Here is a 16,226-nt window from a genome sequence, read left to right on the forward strand (position 1 = left end):
CAACATTATAGAAAAGAAATCAGGCAGCACAAGACACCCACTAACAATGTGGTGGGACTAGAATCAGAGAAATCCAGAAACAAATGCAAACTGCCCAAGGCGTGACATAGCAGAAACAGTGATACAGACAAACCTATTGGAGTACAGATTTGCCAGAGCCCACGACAGAAGAAGCAGAGGCCAAAGAAAGTCAGAATCTTATTGGGGGGGGCTTTTGCATGGGGCTTTGGAGAGCCAGTGTGGTGTGAGCAATCAGAAGGTTGGTCTAGGATTTGGGAGACCCAGAGATCTCTGTTCTGACCCCAAAGAAGAGGAAGATATTGCATTTATACCCAGCCCTCCTCTCTGAATCTCAGAGCGGCTCACAATCTCCTTTCTCTTCCCTCCCCCACAACAGACACTCTGTGGGGTACATGGGGCTGAGAGAGCTCTGACAGAAGCCGCCCGTTCAAGGACAGCTCTGCGAGAGGTCTGACTGACCCAAGGCCGTTCCAGCAGCTGCAAGTGGAAGGAATGGGGGAATCAAACCTGGTTCTCCCAGATAAGAGAGCTCTGGCTGACCCAAGGCCATTCCAGCAGCTGCAAGTGGAAGGAGTGGGGGAATCAAACCCAGTTCTCCCAGATAAGAGAGCTCTGGCTGACCCAAGGCCATTCGAGCAGCTTCAAGTGGAGGAGTGGGGAATCAAACCCGGTTCTCCCAGATAAGAGTCCGCGCGCTTCACCACGACACCAAAACGACTCTCTTGCTGGGTGACCTTGGGCCAGTCACACACCCTCAGGCTAGCCTACCTTTTAGGGTTGTTGTGAGGATAAAGCGGAGGGGGAGAGAATGACGTAAGAATGACGTTGAGTCACCGTTGGGAAGAAATCGGGATGTAAATAAATAAACTGGAGTTTGGGGGAGCCCACCCCAAAGGAGGGGGAGCCCGAATCTTGCAGGAGGTGGGGTTTGTTCCCCCTTTCTTGGAACAGCACCCACTGCCTCTCTGACCTTGGTGTATATCATTGTCATTGGCCTCTCATTTTGTGTGTCACTTCCTTATGTCACCAGCAATATGGCAGCCCTTAAATCATCCACATTCCGCCCCCCCACACACACACACATTTTGCTCTGCGGTTAAAGCTCGTAATTGCTTATTGGAGGTGCTGTTAACACTGGGCTGTTACTCTAGATCTTTAAGCCCCAAACCGCAGACCGAAACCTCCCCTTCTCATGTTCTCTGATGAACGGGGGAAGAAAACCATTCTCTTAATGAGATGTGGAAAGGCAGCGCTTGGTTGCCTTTCTCTGCCCCTTCCTTGAGGCCTGAGACGATATCAGGTTCCTGTTGGATTGGGTTGCCAACTCCAGGTTGGAAATTCCTGGAGACCTTGGGGTGCGGAGCAGCAGGGAGGGAGTTGGCAAGGGGAGAGATTTGATGTCACATCCTGCTATGAGCAAACTGCCTGGGCCAATGCCCAGGAAACAGGAAGAATGCAGGTTTTTGAAATAAGAACATAAGAGAAGCCATGTTGGATCAGGCCAGTGGCCCCTCCAGTCCAACACTCTGTGTCACATAAGAACATAAGAGAAGCCCTGTTGGATCAGGCCAATGGCCCATCCAGTCCAACACTCTGTGTCACATAAGAACATAAGAGAAGCCATGTTGGATTAGGCCAGTGGCCCCTCCAGTCCAACACTCTGTGTCACATAAGAACATAAGAGAAGCCATGTTGGATCAGGCCAATGGCCCCTCCAGTCCAACACTCTGTGTCACATAAGAACATAAGAGAAGCCCTGTTGGATCAGGCCAATGGCCCCTCCAGTCCAACACTCTGTGTCACATAAGAACATAAGAGAAGCCATGTTGGATCAGGCCAATGGCCCCTCCAGTCCAACACTCTGTGTCACATAAGAACATAAGAGAAGCCCTGTTGGATCAGGCCAGTGGCCCCTCCAGTCCAACACTCTGTGTCACATAAGAGAAGCCCTGTTGGATCAGGCCAGTGGCCCATCCAGTCCAACACTCTGTGTCACATAAGAACATAAGAGAAGCCCTGTTGGATCAGGCCAATGACCCATCCAGTCCAACACTCTGTGTCCCATAATAACATAAGAGAAGCCATGTTGGATCAGGCCATTGGCCCCTCCAGTCCAACACTCTGTGTCACATAAGAACATAAGAGAAGCCCTGTTGGATCAGGCCAATGGCCCCTCCAGTCCAACACTGTATGTCACATAAGAACCTAAGAGAAGCCATGTTGGATCAGGCCAATGGCCCCTCCAGTCCAACACTCTGTGACACATAAGAACCTAAGAGAAGCCATGTTGGATCAGGCCAGTGGCCCCTCCAGTCCAACACTCTGAGTCACATAAGAACCTATGAGAAGCCCTGTTGGATCAGGCCAATGGCCCCTCCGGTCCAACACTTTGAGTCACATAAGAACATAAGAGAAGCCCTGTTGGATCAGGCCAATGGCCCCTCCAGTCCAACACTCTGAGTCACACAGTGGCCAAAAACACCCACTGTGCCCCCCCCCAAGGATCAAGAACATAGAGCAGTGGTTCCCAACCTTTTTGGCACCAGGGACTGGTTTCATGGAAGACAATTTTTCCATGGCCTGGGGGAGGGAGTGGTTTCAGGATAATACAATTGTGCATTTATTAGTTTGGTGTAGTGGTTAAGTGTGTGGACTCTTATTTGGGAGAACCAGGTTTGATTCCCCACTCCTCCACTTGCAGCTGTTGGAGTGGCCATGGGTTAGACATAGCTCTCACAGAGCTGTCCTTGAAAGGGCAGCTGCTGTAAGAGCTCTCTCAGCCCCACCCACTTCACAGGGTGTCTGTTGTGGGGAAGAAAGATAAAGGAGATTGTGAGCCGCTCTGAGACTCTTGAGCGGAGGACAGAATATAAATCCAATGTCGTCTTCTTCAATGTCTAGGGTGTTTCTCCCTCCTCAGTTGAGTTATAAACCTAATGAAGTTTCATAGGGAGCAGACTCTTATCTGGGAGAACCAGGTTTGATTTCCCATTCATCCACTTGCAGCTGCTGGAATGGTCTCAGGTCAGCCATAGCTCTCACAAGAGTTGTCCTTGAAAGAGCAGCTGCTGTAAGAGCTCTCTCAGCCCCACCCACTTCACAGGGTATCTGTTGTGGGGAAGGAAGATAAAGGAGATTCTAAACCGCTCTGATTGGATTAGAGAGTGGGATATAGATCCAATGTTGTCATCGTCTTCTTACATTGTAATATATAATGAAATAATTATGCAGCTCACGGCCCAGTTGCTAACAGGCCACAGACCGGTACTGGTTGGAGACCCCACGGGGACCCCTGACACAGAGCATCACTTACCCCAGACAAAGAGTTCCACCTTGTGGCTAATAGCCACTGATGAATCTCTGCTCCATATTTTTATCCAATCCCCTCTCAAAGCTGGCTATGCTGGTAGCCGCCACCACCTCCTGTGGCAGTGAATTCCACATGTTAATCAGCCTTTGGTTGAAGAAGGGCTTCCTTTTATCCATTCTAACCCGACTGCTCAGCCATTTCATGGAGTGCCCACGAGTTCTCATATTGTGAGAATTGGAGAAAAGTACTTCTTTCTCTACCTTCTCTGTCCCATGCCTAATCTTGTAAACCTCGATCGTGTCATCCCTCAAAAGTGAAGAAAGCAGGAGGAATTGTGAATGCATGGGGGGGGGGATGCACATCAGAAGCCGCCTTTCTATCGATTCAGGCCGCCAATCCATACGTCTCGACGCTGTCTCTTCTGACTGGCAGCCGCTTTCCAAAACCCCCAGCTGAGATGGGTCTTCTCCAACTCTCCCTGCCTGCGATCAGGTAATGTTAGGGATCGATCCTTCCCAGGCAAAGAGAACGCTTTTCAGCGACTATTTGCCTCCTCTCCTCCTGTTCTCCTCTCTTTCGCTTAATATTCACAGCAAGCCCGTGGGGTGGGTTAGGACGAGAGAGGATGCAAGGCTTGAGAGAGACCGTGTTCCTCTTCCTGCAGCAGTCGAAAAGAGCAAGAGGAGGAGGAGGAGGAGAAGAAGAATGGCAGATTTATATCCCACCCTTCTCAATACTTCCTCTAACTTACAATCTCCTTTACCTTCCTCCCCCACTACAGACACCCTGCGAGGTGGGTGGGGCTGAGAGAGCTTTCACAGAAGCTGCCCTTCCAAGGACAACTCCTGCGAGATCTGTGGCTGACCCAAGGCCAGCAGCACCTTAAAGACTTTCTTTCTTTCTTTCTTTCTTTCTTTCTTTCTTTCTTTCTTTCTTTCTTTCTTTCTTTCTTTCTTTCTTTCTTTCTTTCTTTCTTTCTTTCTCTCTTTCTTTCTCTTTCTTTCTCTTTCTTCCTTCCTTCCTTCCTTCCTTCCTTCCTTCCTTCCTTCCTTCCTTCCTTCCTTCCTTCCTTCCTTCCTTCCTTCCTTCCACATGTGGCTCTTTCACACATACTCTGTGGCTCTCAAAGTCCCCAGTGCTCTGTTGGCCAGCTTGGAGAAAGCACTTGTCTCATTAAATCACTTCTCCCAGGCAAGCCAGCCAGCAGCTTGGAGAAGGCATCCAAAGTTAAAGTTGCTTTCTTTTCACCTCTCCCTCCCTTTCCCATCTATTTTCCTTCCTTCCTTCCTTCCTTCCTTCCTTCCTTCCTTCCTTCCTTCCTTCCTTCCTTCCTTCCTTCCTTCCTTCCTTCCTTCCTTCCTTCCTTCCTTCCTTCCTTCCTTCCTTCCTTCCTTCCTTCCTTCCTTCCTTCCAATTTATATCTCACCCTTCCCTGTGGAGCTCAGGCAGCTAACCATAGTTAAAATATGTAATATAGAATACAATAAAATCATTAAAAAATCATTTCATACGCGTATAGTACATTTCCAGTTACAATCCTGAAATCCGAGGGGTTTCAGTGTTATTAGTTCGCATTTTAACGCTGCGTACAACAAGGTTGTCAAATATCGTTAGGCGCTCTGTGTTTATACTGGGATGGTGTTAGATATCCACGCTGTGGTGCAGGGGTCACTTCCCTCTTCATTATCAAAGGCCGGTTTAAACAATTCTGTCTTACAGACTCTGCAGAATTGTGGCAAGCCCCGCGGGGGCCTGGTGTTTTCGAGGAGAGCGTTCCATGGGGCAGGGGCTGCTACCGAAAAAGCTCTAACTTTTGTAAGGATCTTTGTACAGGCAATGGCCAGGCTCCACCTTGAGGCTGGCCGCCCTAGTACCAGGAAGTGTTCACGGTCGCCCCATCAGTTGTGATAAAACCCTTTTCTCCCCCACCAGTCATCTGAGAGGCCCGGAACCCTGGGAGTGAGACGTGGGAGCAAGCAGGAAGGGGACGGGGGGGTGCACCGACCCAGACAGAACAGAGCCCACGTTGTTCTGGTCCAGCTCGGTTCCTTCCCATCCCCTCTATGCAAGTGACCACATCCTCCGTCCTTCATCTGTCGCTCTTTGTGAGGTGAGGGTGCCGGCAGGCGATGAGTGGGCGATAGCCGGGGCGGGCAACAGGCTCTCTCTTGTACCCGGCGACTTTGGGCTTTACAGCAGAGGAAAAACGAGAACAGAACCTGTCATGAGCCTCCGCTTCCCGCCCGCAGGTCCCTCTTTGCTGCCAGCTGAAGCACGGATTTCTCCTTGAGGCGTTACATGTCCCCAGTTAGCCCGAACACTTGCAAGTGCTTACATAAAACCCCTGACCTGGCAGCTAAGCAGGGTCGGACCTAGTTAGAAGAAGAAGAAGACTGCAGATTTATACCCTGCCCTTCTCCCTGAATCAGCAACTCAGAGCGGCTTACAATCTCCTACGTCTTCTCCCCCCACAGCAGACACTCTGTGAGGTGAGTGGGGCTGAGAGGGCACTCACAGAAGACGAATTGCAGATTTATACCTCACCCTTCTCTCTGAATCAGAGACTCAGAGCGGCTTACAATCTCCTACGTCTTCTCCCCCCACAACAGATACCCTGTGAGGTGAGTGGGGCTGAGAGGGCTCTCACAGAAGAAGAAGAAGAATTGCAGATTTATACCTTGCCCTTCTCTCTGAATCAGCGACTCAGAGCGGCTTACAATCTCCTACGTCTTCTCCCCCCACAACAGACACCCTGTGAGGTGAGTGGGGCTGAGAGGGCTCTCACAGAAGAAGAAGAAGAAGAAGAAGAAGAAGAAGAAGAAGAAGAATTGCAGATTTATACCCCACCCTTCTCTCTGAATCAGAAACTCAGAGCAGCTTATAATCTCCTATATCTTCTCCCCGCACAACGGACACTCTGTGAGGTGGGTGGAGCTGAGAGAGCTCTGACAGAAGCTGCCCTTTCAACAACAACTCTGCGAGGACTATGGCTGACCCAAGGCCATTCCAGCAGGTGCAAGTGGAGGAATGGGGAATCAAACCCGGTTCTCTTAGATAAGAGTCCGCGCACTTAACGACTACACCAAACTGGCTCTCCGGCACCTTTCAAGGACAACTTCTACAAGAGCTACAAAGTCAAAAAACACTGGAATAGCAATAACACTTTTACACAATATAGTGTATATGTAACCTACATTTATCAAAATACATCCATAGCAATAGTCATCATTAGTAACTTATGAACCACTCCTGATACTAAATTCACAAACGCTCATAATACAAAGGCAGCTGGAAAAAGAGTTCTTTTCACTCCCCCACACTGTCTGCGGCTTGAAGATAATAAGGTACAGTTCCTCAGAGGCAGTTGCCTTCCTGCTGTTCTCCTTTATGTTCAGCAGCTTGGGTGGAGTCTTCAAATCTCCAGCACAGCTTGTCTCCGAGACAGTAATGGACCGCAGCCCGGGGTTCCTCACGGTTTCAGACCTTCATCAGCCTTTTTCTCTCAGTGTTTTATCCTGGAGCCTCAGTACGACATTCAGCACCGTGGATCAACGCATGTTAATTGCTCTTTCTCTTTCCGGCCCTGGCTGACCCAAGGCCATTCCAGCAGCTGCAGGGGGAGGAGAGGGGAATCAAACCCGGTTCTCCCAAATAGTGAAGAAATAATTAAGTTGTGTAACCATATGCTATCAATAAATTGTCAAAACACAAAAACCCGGTTTTCCCAGATAAGAGTCTGCGCACTTCACCACTACACCAAGCTGCCTCACTCGAGCCTGTCATCCTCTCTCTTGGACGGGAGACCACCAAGGAAGTCCAGGGTTGCCAAACAGAGGCAGGCAAGGGAAGATCACTTCTGAACGTCTCTTGTCTTGTAAGCCCCACAGAGTCACACTAAGACAGCTACGATTAGACAGTCATTTACTCCCAGAAGTACATCGGGGATGATTTTGTGGAAGAAGAGGTGCCAGGGGTCATTAACACAACTCATTTGAATATACCACACACCCCTGACATCACCGGAAGGTGTGCTAAATTCTATCGGCTCAGCATCAGCCTTAAAATGCTTCCTGAAATAGAATTGTCATAGGAAAACCTGACTCCCACCGTACTTTTAAAATTACTTTCTCCTCTGTAGCCGCAGTGGCATGATGAAGATTTCCATCTGCTCTGGTAAGACCTCACCTGGAATATTGTGTTCACTTTTGGGCACCACATTTTAAGAAGGATAAAAACAAGCTGGAATGGGTCCAGAGGAGGGCGATGAAGATGGTGAGGGGTCTGGAGACCAAGTCCTATGAAGAAAGGTTGAAGGAGTTGGGCACGTTTAGCCTGGAGAGGAGGCGGCTGAGAGGTGATAGGATCACCATCTTCAAGTACTCGAAGGGCTGCCACATAGAGGATGGTGTGGAATTGTTCTCTGTGGCCCCGGAAGGTAGGACCAGAACCAACAGGTCGAAATTACATTAGAAGAGTTTCGGCTCAACATTAGGAAGAACTTCCTGACCGTTAGAGCGATTCCTCAGTGGAACAGGCTTCCTCCTTGGGAGGTGGTGGGCTCTCCTTCCTTGGAGGTTTTTCAACAGAGGCTTGATGGCCATCTGACAGTGATGAAGATCCTGTGAATTTAGGGGGAGGGGTTTGTGAGTTTCCTGCATTGTGCAGGAGGTTGGACTAGATGACCTTAGAGGTCCCTTCCAACTCTATGATTTGTCTGCTTTATATTTTGGGGTTATTTTCTTGTTTTTTTGGTGGGGGGAAAATATTAGAAAGTTTGTCAAATCTTAGCGTTCAGCCAAATTCTCACAAGGGAAGTTGAACAATGGAGCCCAGAAGCTAGTATTGGGGAGGGGGGGTAAGAAAAGAAAGAGCACAATAAAAGTTAGAGATTCTGGAGCTCTGCTGCTGTGAGCTTCTGCCCAAAATGAGGCCTGCAGGTAATACACTTCCCCTCACCTGGATGGCCCAGGGTAGCCCAATCAGATCTCAGAATCTAAACAGGGTTGCCTCTGGTTAGAGACCACCAAGGAGGTCCATAAGACATAAGAGAAGCCCTGTTGGATCACGACAATGGCCTATCCAGTCCAACACTGTGTCACATAAGAACATAAGAGAAGCCATGTTGGATCAGGCCAATGGCCCCTCCAGTCCAACACTCTGTGTCACATAAGAACATAACAGAAGCCATGTTGGATCAGGCCAATGGCCCATCCAGTCCAACACTCTGTGTCACACATAAGAACATCAGAGAAGCCATGTTGGATCAGGCCCAATTGCCCCTCCAGTCCAACACTCTGTGTCACACACATACACACACACACACACACACACACACACACTGTGGGTAATAGCCACTGATGGACCTCTGCTCCATATTTTTATCTAACCCCCTCTTAAAGCTGGCTCTGCTTGTAGCCGCCACCGCCACCTGTGGCAGTGAGCGCCACGTTTCCAGGGTCGGTGTGAAGAAGCAGGCGATATTAAACCACCTCTCTTTGTCTCTTGCCTTGAAAATCCCATGGGATTCCCATAAATTAACTGCAACTTGACAGCACTTTACATGTAAAATAATAGATTGTCCCTGCCGTGGATGGCCTAGGCCGGCCTGATCTCATCCAGTCTAGGAAGCTAAGCCGAATTGACCCTGGTCATTACTTATAAAAAAGGCCAACGCCATGCTGGGAATTATTAGGAAGGAAATTATCAGCCAGTAGGGTTTGTAGAATCTTTCGGGATCAAGTGCCGTGTTCTACTGGAGAAAGTTTTCCTTCCAGACGTTTCGTTCTCAGCTGCGGAGAACATCCTCAGTGGCGTTGCAGCCGGAGCAGGTGCTCTGACCTTCTTGGCTGCTGTGCATTGAGTGGGGGTGGGGGGGTGGGCTACTCAATGCACAGCAGCCAAGAAGGTCAGAGCGCCTGCTCCGCTGCAACGCCATTGAGGATGTTCTCCGCAGCTGAGAACGAAACGTCTGGAAGGAAAACTTTCTCCAGTAGAACACGGCACTTGATCTCGAAAGATTCTACAAACCCTAATGATGTTACCAGCCGTGAAAAACCTGAAATCTTTAATAAAATCAGCCAGTATCATAATGCCCCTGTATAAATCAATGGTGCGGTCTCATTTGGAGTACTGTGTGCAGTTCTGGTCACCCGCACCTCAAAAAGGATATTATAGCATTGGAGAAAGTCTAGAAAAGGGCAACTAGAATGATTAAAGGGCTGGAACACTTTCCCTATGAAGGAAGGTTAAAACGCTTGGGGCTCTTTAGCTTGGAGAAACGTCGACTGCGGGGTGACATGATAAGAGGTTTACAAGATTATGCATGGGATGGAGAAGGTAGAGAAAGAAATCCTTTTCTTCCTTTCTCATAATATGAGAACTCGTTGGCACTCAGTGAAATTGCTGAGCAGTTGGGCTAGAACGGATAAAAGGAAGAACTTCTTCACCCAAAGGGTGATTAACACATGGAATTCACTGCCATAGGAGGTGGCGGCAGCTACAAGCATAAACAGCTTCAAGGGGGGATTGGATAATCATATGGAGCAGAGGTTCATCAGTGGCTGTTAGCCACAGCGTATTGTTCTGTAATGTTTTTATGGATGGAACCACAAAAGAATAATAAGAGTTGGAGGGGACCTCCAGGGCCATCTCTAGTCCAGCCCCCTGCACAATGCAGGAACTTCACAAATACCAATCCCCCCCCCCCACACACACACACAGTGACCAGTGTTCCCTCAAAGCTGAGTTAGTGTGAGTTAGCTCACAGGAAAAATGGCCCCGGAGCAAACTCATTTATACAGTAGCTCACAACTTTAACGCCAGTAGCTCACGAAGTAGAATCTTTGCTCACAAGACTCCTCACATTTTGCTCACAAGATGGCTTAGAGGGAGTATTGCCGGGGACCCCTGCTCTGTGCCCAGAAAAGGGCAAAAAGCTCCTTTTCCGGGATCCTGGAGAAAAATTGCTGCCTGGCCCCAAAGTAGCCATCACCATTTCCCTGGGCCCGTAAGAAGGGGCCACGAGAATGAAGCCCTGATACAGCCCTTCCTACACTCCTTCTCATGATCTGCCTGAGTTCACAGAAATGGAAGTCCGATCAGGGCCGGCGCGTGGGAATAAGCCAACTAGGTGACAGCGTAGGGCGCCACCTGCCCTACGGGCACCACAAGGTGCCCCCCTCTCAGAGGCTCGGGAAGCCTGGGCGAAGTGGTGTGTGTGTGTGTCAGTGACATAATTGGCGATATCACTGGGGCGTGCACATGCTTTGCACACACGAATTTTATCGTGGGTGGTGGATTGCGATTCGGCCTCAGGCGCTGTAAAGCTTGTGTCCAAGGCTTCCAGGAAGTGGCAGGCAGGGGTAAAACACTTCAAACCAGACTCCAAAAGAAGATAGGACTTTAATCTGGTACTTGCTCTCAGCTGCTAGGACATTGTATGTGCAGTTGTGGAAGCAAGAAAAAATACCAGAGAAATGGGATTGATCGTTAAAGTTATGACATGGAGTGAAATGGATAAGTTAACAAGAACTTTAAGAGACTATGATTTAGAAGTATTTAAGATGGAGTGGAAGAAGTTCAGAAGATACGTAGAAAAAAAGTGGAAAATAAAAGGACATTGGGCAATCTTTGATAATGATTAAGTATAAGTGGGGGGGGGGAGATATGAATTTTGGTTCTTGTTAATTAGGGGTATCTTTTAAAATGATGTTTGAATTTAGTACACCGGCGGGGGTCAAGTAAAGGGGGGAGGGGTAGGTAGAAAGTAATATATGGGATTAAAAAAAAAAGTAGTTATTAATGATATAAGAAATTGAATATATTGCCATATGTTACTAATAAAAATTGTTTGAAATTCAAACCAGGACTCCGGCTTGGCTCATGCAGGCTGCCCTGGGAATTCTCACTGCCAGTAACTAGCCTCGAATTATTGCCCGGGATCCAAAGAAGCATTTAATTGCTCCTTCTCAAGGAATGCTTTATTTTCTCTTCTTCGGTTTTTGTTTTTGGCTGGCTTGATTGCAGCCATTAATTAGGCAGCAGCGTCCCCGGACTTAATGAGTAGCGCTAAGTGGTTGCTGGAAGAGACTGGGATGCTCTGCCGTGGCTGGGAGAGAGAACGTAAGAGCACAAGAGGAGCCATGTTGGATCAGGCCCATGGCCCATCCAGTCCAAAACTCAGAGTCATGCAGTGGCCAAAACCCAGGTGCCATCAGGAGGTTCACCAGCAGGGCCAGAACTCTAGAAGCCCCTCCCCCCTCGGTGGCCCCCCAAAACCAAGAAGATAAAGCACCACTGCCCCAGACAGAGAGTTCCATTCATACTTTCTGGCTAATAGCCGCTGATGGACCTCTGCTTCATCCAATCCTCTCTTGAAGCTGTCTATTCTTCTTGTAGCCACCACCGATTCCTGCAGCAGTTTTAAGTACTATTTGGATGAAGAAGGACTTTGTGATCTGTTTTAAGCCTATCAACTTCAAGAGGGGATTGGATAAGCATATGCAGCAGAAGTCCATCAGTGGCTTTTAGCCACAGCGTATTGTTGGAACTCTTTGTCTGGGGCACATGATGCTCTGTATTCTTGGCGCTTGGGAGGGGCAACAATGTGAGGGCTTCTAGTGTCCTGGCCCCACTGGTTGACCTCCTGTGTGACACAGAGTGTTGGACTGGATGGGCCATTGGCCTGATCCAACATGGCTTCTCTTATGTGACTCAGAGTGTTGGACTGGAGGGGCCACTAGCCTGATCCAGCATGGCTTCTCTTATGTGACACAGAGTGTTGGATTGGATGGGCTATTGGCCTGATCCAACATGGCTTCTCTTATGTTCTTATGTGACAAAGAGTGTTGGACTGGATGGGCCCTTGGCCTGATCCAACATGTCTTCTCTTATGTTCTTATGTGTGCCACAGAGTGTTGGATGGTCTCTGCCTTCTCTGTCTCATGCATAATCTTGTAAACCTCTATCATGTCACCCCTCAGTTGATGTTTCTCCAAGCTAATGAACCCCAAGTGATTCAACCTTTCTTCATAGGGAAAGTGTTCCAACCCTTGAATCATTCCAGTTGCCCTTTTCTGTACTTTTTCCAATTCTGTAATATCTTATTTGAGGTGTGGTGACCAGAATTGTACACAGTATGCCAAATGAGGCTGCACCATTGATTTGTACAGGGGCATTATGATACTGGCTGATTTGAGAGCCAGTTTGGTGTAGTGGTTAAGTGTGCGGACTCTTATCTGGGAGAACTGGGTTTGATTCCCCACTCCTCCACTTGCACCTGCTGGAATGGCCTTGGGTCAGCCATAGTTTTCGTAGGCATTGTTCTTGAAAGGGCAGCTGCTGTAAAAGCTCTCTCAGCCCCACCTATCTCACAGGGTGTCTGTTGCGGGGGCGGGGGAAGGTAAAGGAGGTTGTGACCGCTCTGAGACTCTGAGATTCAGAGTTTAGGGCAGTATATAAATCCAATGTCTTCTTGTTTTCCATTCCCTTCCTAATAATCAACATGTATTTATAGTTACCCCGGAATGATGTTCTTGAAACGCAAGGGACGCTGCCATCTGTGGGCGGACGGGAGTCTCAACCACAGAGGTTCTTCGTCATGGACTTTAAACCCCCTGCCAGTTTTCCCCCTAAGCTGAGTTTGCGTGAGCTAGCTCACCGTTTTTCAGCCTCTGACTCGCACATTTTTGTCTCAGCTCTGGAAAAATGGCCCCAGAGTAAACTAATTTACAACGTGAATGCCAGTAGCTCACAACGTAGAATTTTTGCTCACAAGACTCCGCAGCTTAGAGGGAATATTGCACCCCTCCCTACTATGACTTTATTCCCTATAACCAGACGGGTCCGATTTTACCAGAATTGTTGCTGGGGAGTGCGGGAGGTCTACACACTAAGCCGAGTGGGGATGATTTTCTTTCTTTTTAAAAAGAAAGAGCAAATTCCTTGCCGCGGCCAACTTATTGGCCTTTATCGGTAGATTCCTCGCATGCTGAGTAGACGGGAGCCCTTATTCCCTTCCTTGCCTCCTCCCACGCACGGCCCAGATTTCAAATCTGTCTGAATTCTGGAAAGCACTGCTGGATTCTCAGTGCACGCAGCGGCCCACCTCCAGAATCCCGACCTGTAAATTAACAGGGAGAGGCGGGAGGGCTGGTCGGTTGAGTCTCCTCCAAAGCGCAGTAATTTCGCCCAGTTGAAGCAACAGTGGAGTCTCTGTTTCCTCCTTGGGAGTGGGATTGGGGGTGCAGGGGAAGTGAATTAGCAGTTGTCCCAACTGAAGAGTGACCCCCAAGTCCTTCCTTATCTAAGACATTAGAAGAATTTTTGATGGGGGAAGATGGGCACCTTTTCCCGTCGAGGGATTAGCAAATTCTCACAGAAAGACAGCCGGTGCATCGTGCTCGTTTCTGAAAGACGGCTGCGTGCGGGGCTTCTTTGGTAGCAGGAACCCCTTTGCATATTAGGCTCCACCCCCTGACGTAGCCAATCCTCCAAGAGCTTACAGGGCTCTTTTTTGCAGGGCCTACTGTAAGCTCTTGGGGGATTGGCTACATCGGGGGGGGGGGAGGTTTAGCCTAATATGCAAAGGAGCTCCTGCTACAAAAAAAGTCCTGGCTGTGTGGCATGCTGGATTTGTCTCTGCCAGGCTGAGCTCTTGGGAGTGCCAGTGTTCAAAACCCTACACCTGTGTTTGGGGGTAAGCCAGCCCCACCCATGCCTGGCCTCAGCCAGGTAGGTCTTTTATTCACTTATTTGTTCCACACCCCTTGCCATTTACGTTCACAGGAGCCTCGCTTTCTCCGCTGCTGGAATTGATGCAAAAAATCTATACACGCTAGGCCTGCCCTTGGGAACAAAAGCAGGTTGTGAATCCAGGCTGTCGTAATGGGCAGCGCTGCCCGTATCTACAGTATCACCTCATAGGCAGAAATGGGGAGAGGAGGGTCGGTTGTTTGCAGAAATTCAGGCTTTGGCTGAAATTCCGGGACACGGTTCACCAGTGTGGTACCCGTGGGTGCCATGGCAACCAGCCAACACCTTTCCTCATTCCTGCCAAGTGTTCTTAGAAAGTGGGTGGAGTCAGGTTAGCCCAGCAAGATTTCTGATTGGACATTGGAGATTTGATGGGCTGTGCAGATTTTTAAATGTTGCTTTCGCAGCAGCTGCCATCCCAGCACAAAGATCTTCACTGTGTGACTGAAGGTGAGCCGTGGCAGCCATTTTTTGGCTGTGCTCCTGCCCACCCCACTCTGTGTCAGAATTCTAAAGGTGCCCATCGCGTCAAAAAGGTTTGGGGACCCCAGTTCTAGGAATATCCCCCCTGCTTGACACACTTATTTACTTAATAGACTCTGTAGGTCATCTGACAGCAATTAGGATCCTGTGATTTAGGGGGAGGTATTTGTGAGTTTCCTGCATTGTGCAGGGGGTTGGACTAGATGACCCTGGAGGTCCCTTCCAATTCTATGATTCTATAGGTGCAGATTCCTAATCTGACAAACCAAGAGTCACGAAAAATTGGGCCACCGTTGCTTTTTACTCTTGGCACAAATGCTTCTCATTTGAAGCCAGTCTCATTGAGAGCCAGTCTGGTGTAGTGGTTAAGTGCACGGACTCTTGTCTGGGAGAACCGGGTTTGATTTCCCACTCCTCCACTTGCACCTGCTGGAATGGCCTTGGGTGAGCCATAGCTCTGGCAGAGGGTGTCCTTGAAAGGGCAGTTTCTGTCAGAGCTCTCTCCGTTCCACCTAACAGGGTTTTGTTGTGGGGGAGGAAGGTGAAGGAGATTGTGAGCCACTCTGAGATTCAGAGTGGAGGGCGGGATATAAATCCAATATCTTCTTCTTGAAGGCCCAGTTTGCCAGTTCTGCTAGGAAGGGGGATCATTCATCACACTACCGTGGCATGGCCCTAGAGCAAAGGGTCCCCAACCTTTTTAAGCCTATGGGAATCTCTGGAACTCTTAACATGGGGTGATGGGCACAATCACAACATGGCTGCCAGAGGAGGTGGAGCCAGTAATACAGAGGAAGGCCAAGTGCAGGGAGAAGAGGGGGTAATTTTATAAAAAGATGATGGGGAAAGAGGATTGAACTCAGGTCATGAGAAGAGCTTGGACTACAGTACTACAGTTTACCACTCTGCACCACGGGGCTATAGTACTGCGGTCCAAGCTCTGCTCACGACCTGTTCGATCCCGGCGGAAGCTGGTTCAGGTAGCCGGCTCCAGGTTGACTCAGCCTTCCATCCTTCCGAGGTCAGTAAAATGAGCACCCAGTTTGCTGGGGGGAAAACGGACACGACTGGGGAAGGCAATGGCAAACCACCCCGTAAAAAAGTCTGCCTGGAAAGTGTCATATGTGACATCACCCCTATGGGTTGGTAATGACTCGGCGCTTGCACCTTTACCTTTAATCCAGAAGGACAGCGGTAACAAATGGGGGTGGGGGAGGAAGGGAAGCTGGAAACAGAAGATAAATTAGGTAAATACTTGCATGACCTTGGGTTGTCAACTCCACCAGGGAAATTCTTTGAGGTTTGGTGGTGGAGGATGGGGAAGGAGGGGGGGGGGGTTGCAGAGGAGATGGCTCACAGCAGGATATATTGCCACAGAGCCAGCCGTTTTCTCCAGGGGCACTGATCTCTGCCCCCTGGAGATGGGATGGAATTCCAAGAGATCTCCAGTCCCCACCTGAAGGTTGGCAACCCTGTTTCCTCCGCCAACCACATTGGTTAGTCCCTACCCCCAAAACCTGAAAAAGATGGGATATGTTCACGCAGCTCCAATTCGAACTCGCGCTCCCTGCCCGACAGACGGGAACCAGCCCGCCGGCATTGAAAGCGTGGCTCGCCAGGCCTTTTTTTGGTTTCATTTTTTTGTGTTTGAAATTTGTGT

At 49.1% G+C, this 16,226-nt stretch overlaps 1 protein-coding gene across 1 annotated transcript in view; it reads left to right on the forward strand.

Annotated features, from left to right (window-relative positions):
- Positions 1-16,226, forward strand: part of LOC132574920 (rho GTPase-activating protein 39-like) — a 357,248-nt gene that overhangs the window by 299,786 nt on the left and 41,236 nt on the right.

This window comes from Heteronotia binoei, chromosome 7 (genome assembly GCF_032191835.1).
Source record: "Heteronotia binoei isolate CCM8104 ecotype False Entrance Well chromosome 7, APGP_CSIRO_Hbin_v1, whole genome shotgun sequence".
In the NCBI taxonomy this organism is placed as follows: Eukaryota; Metazoa; Chordata; class Lepidosauria; order Squamata; family Gekkonidae; genus Heteronotia; species Heteronotia binoei.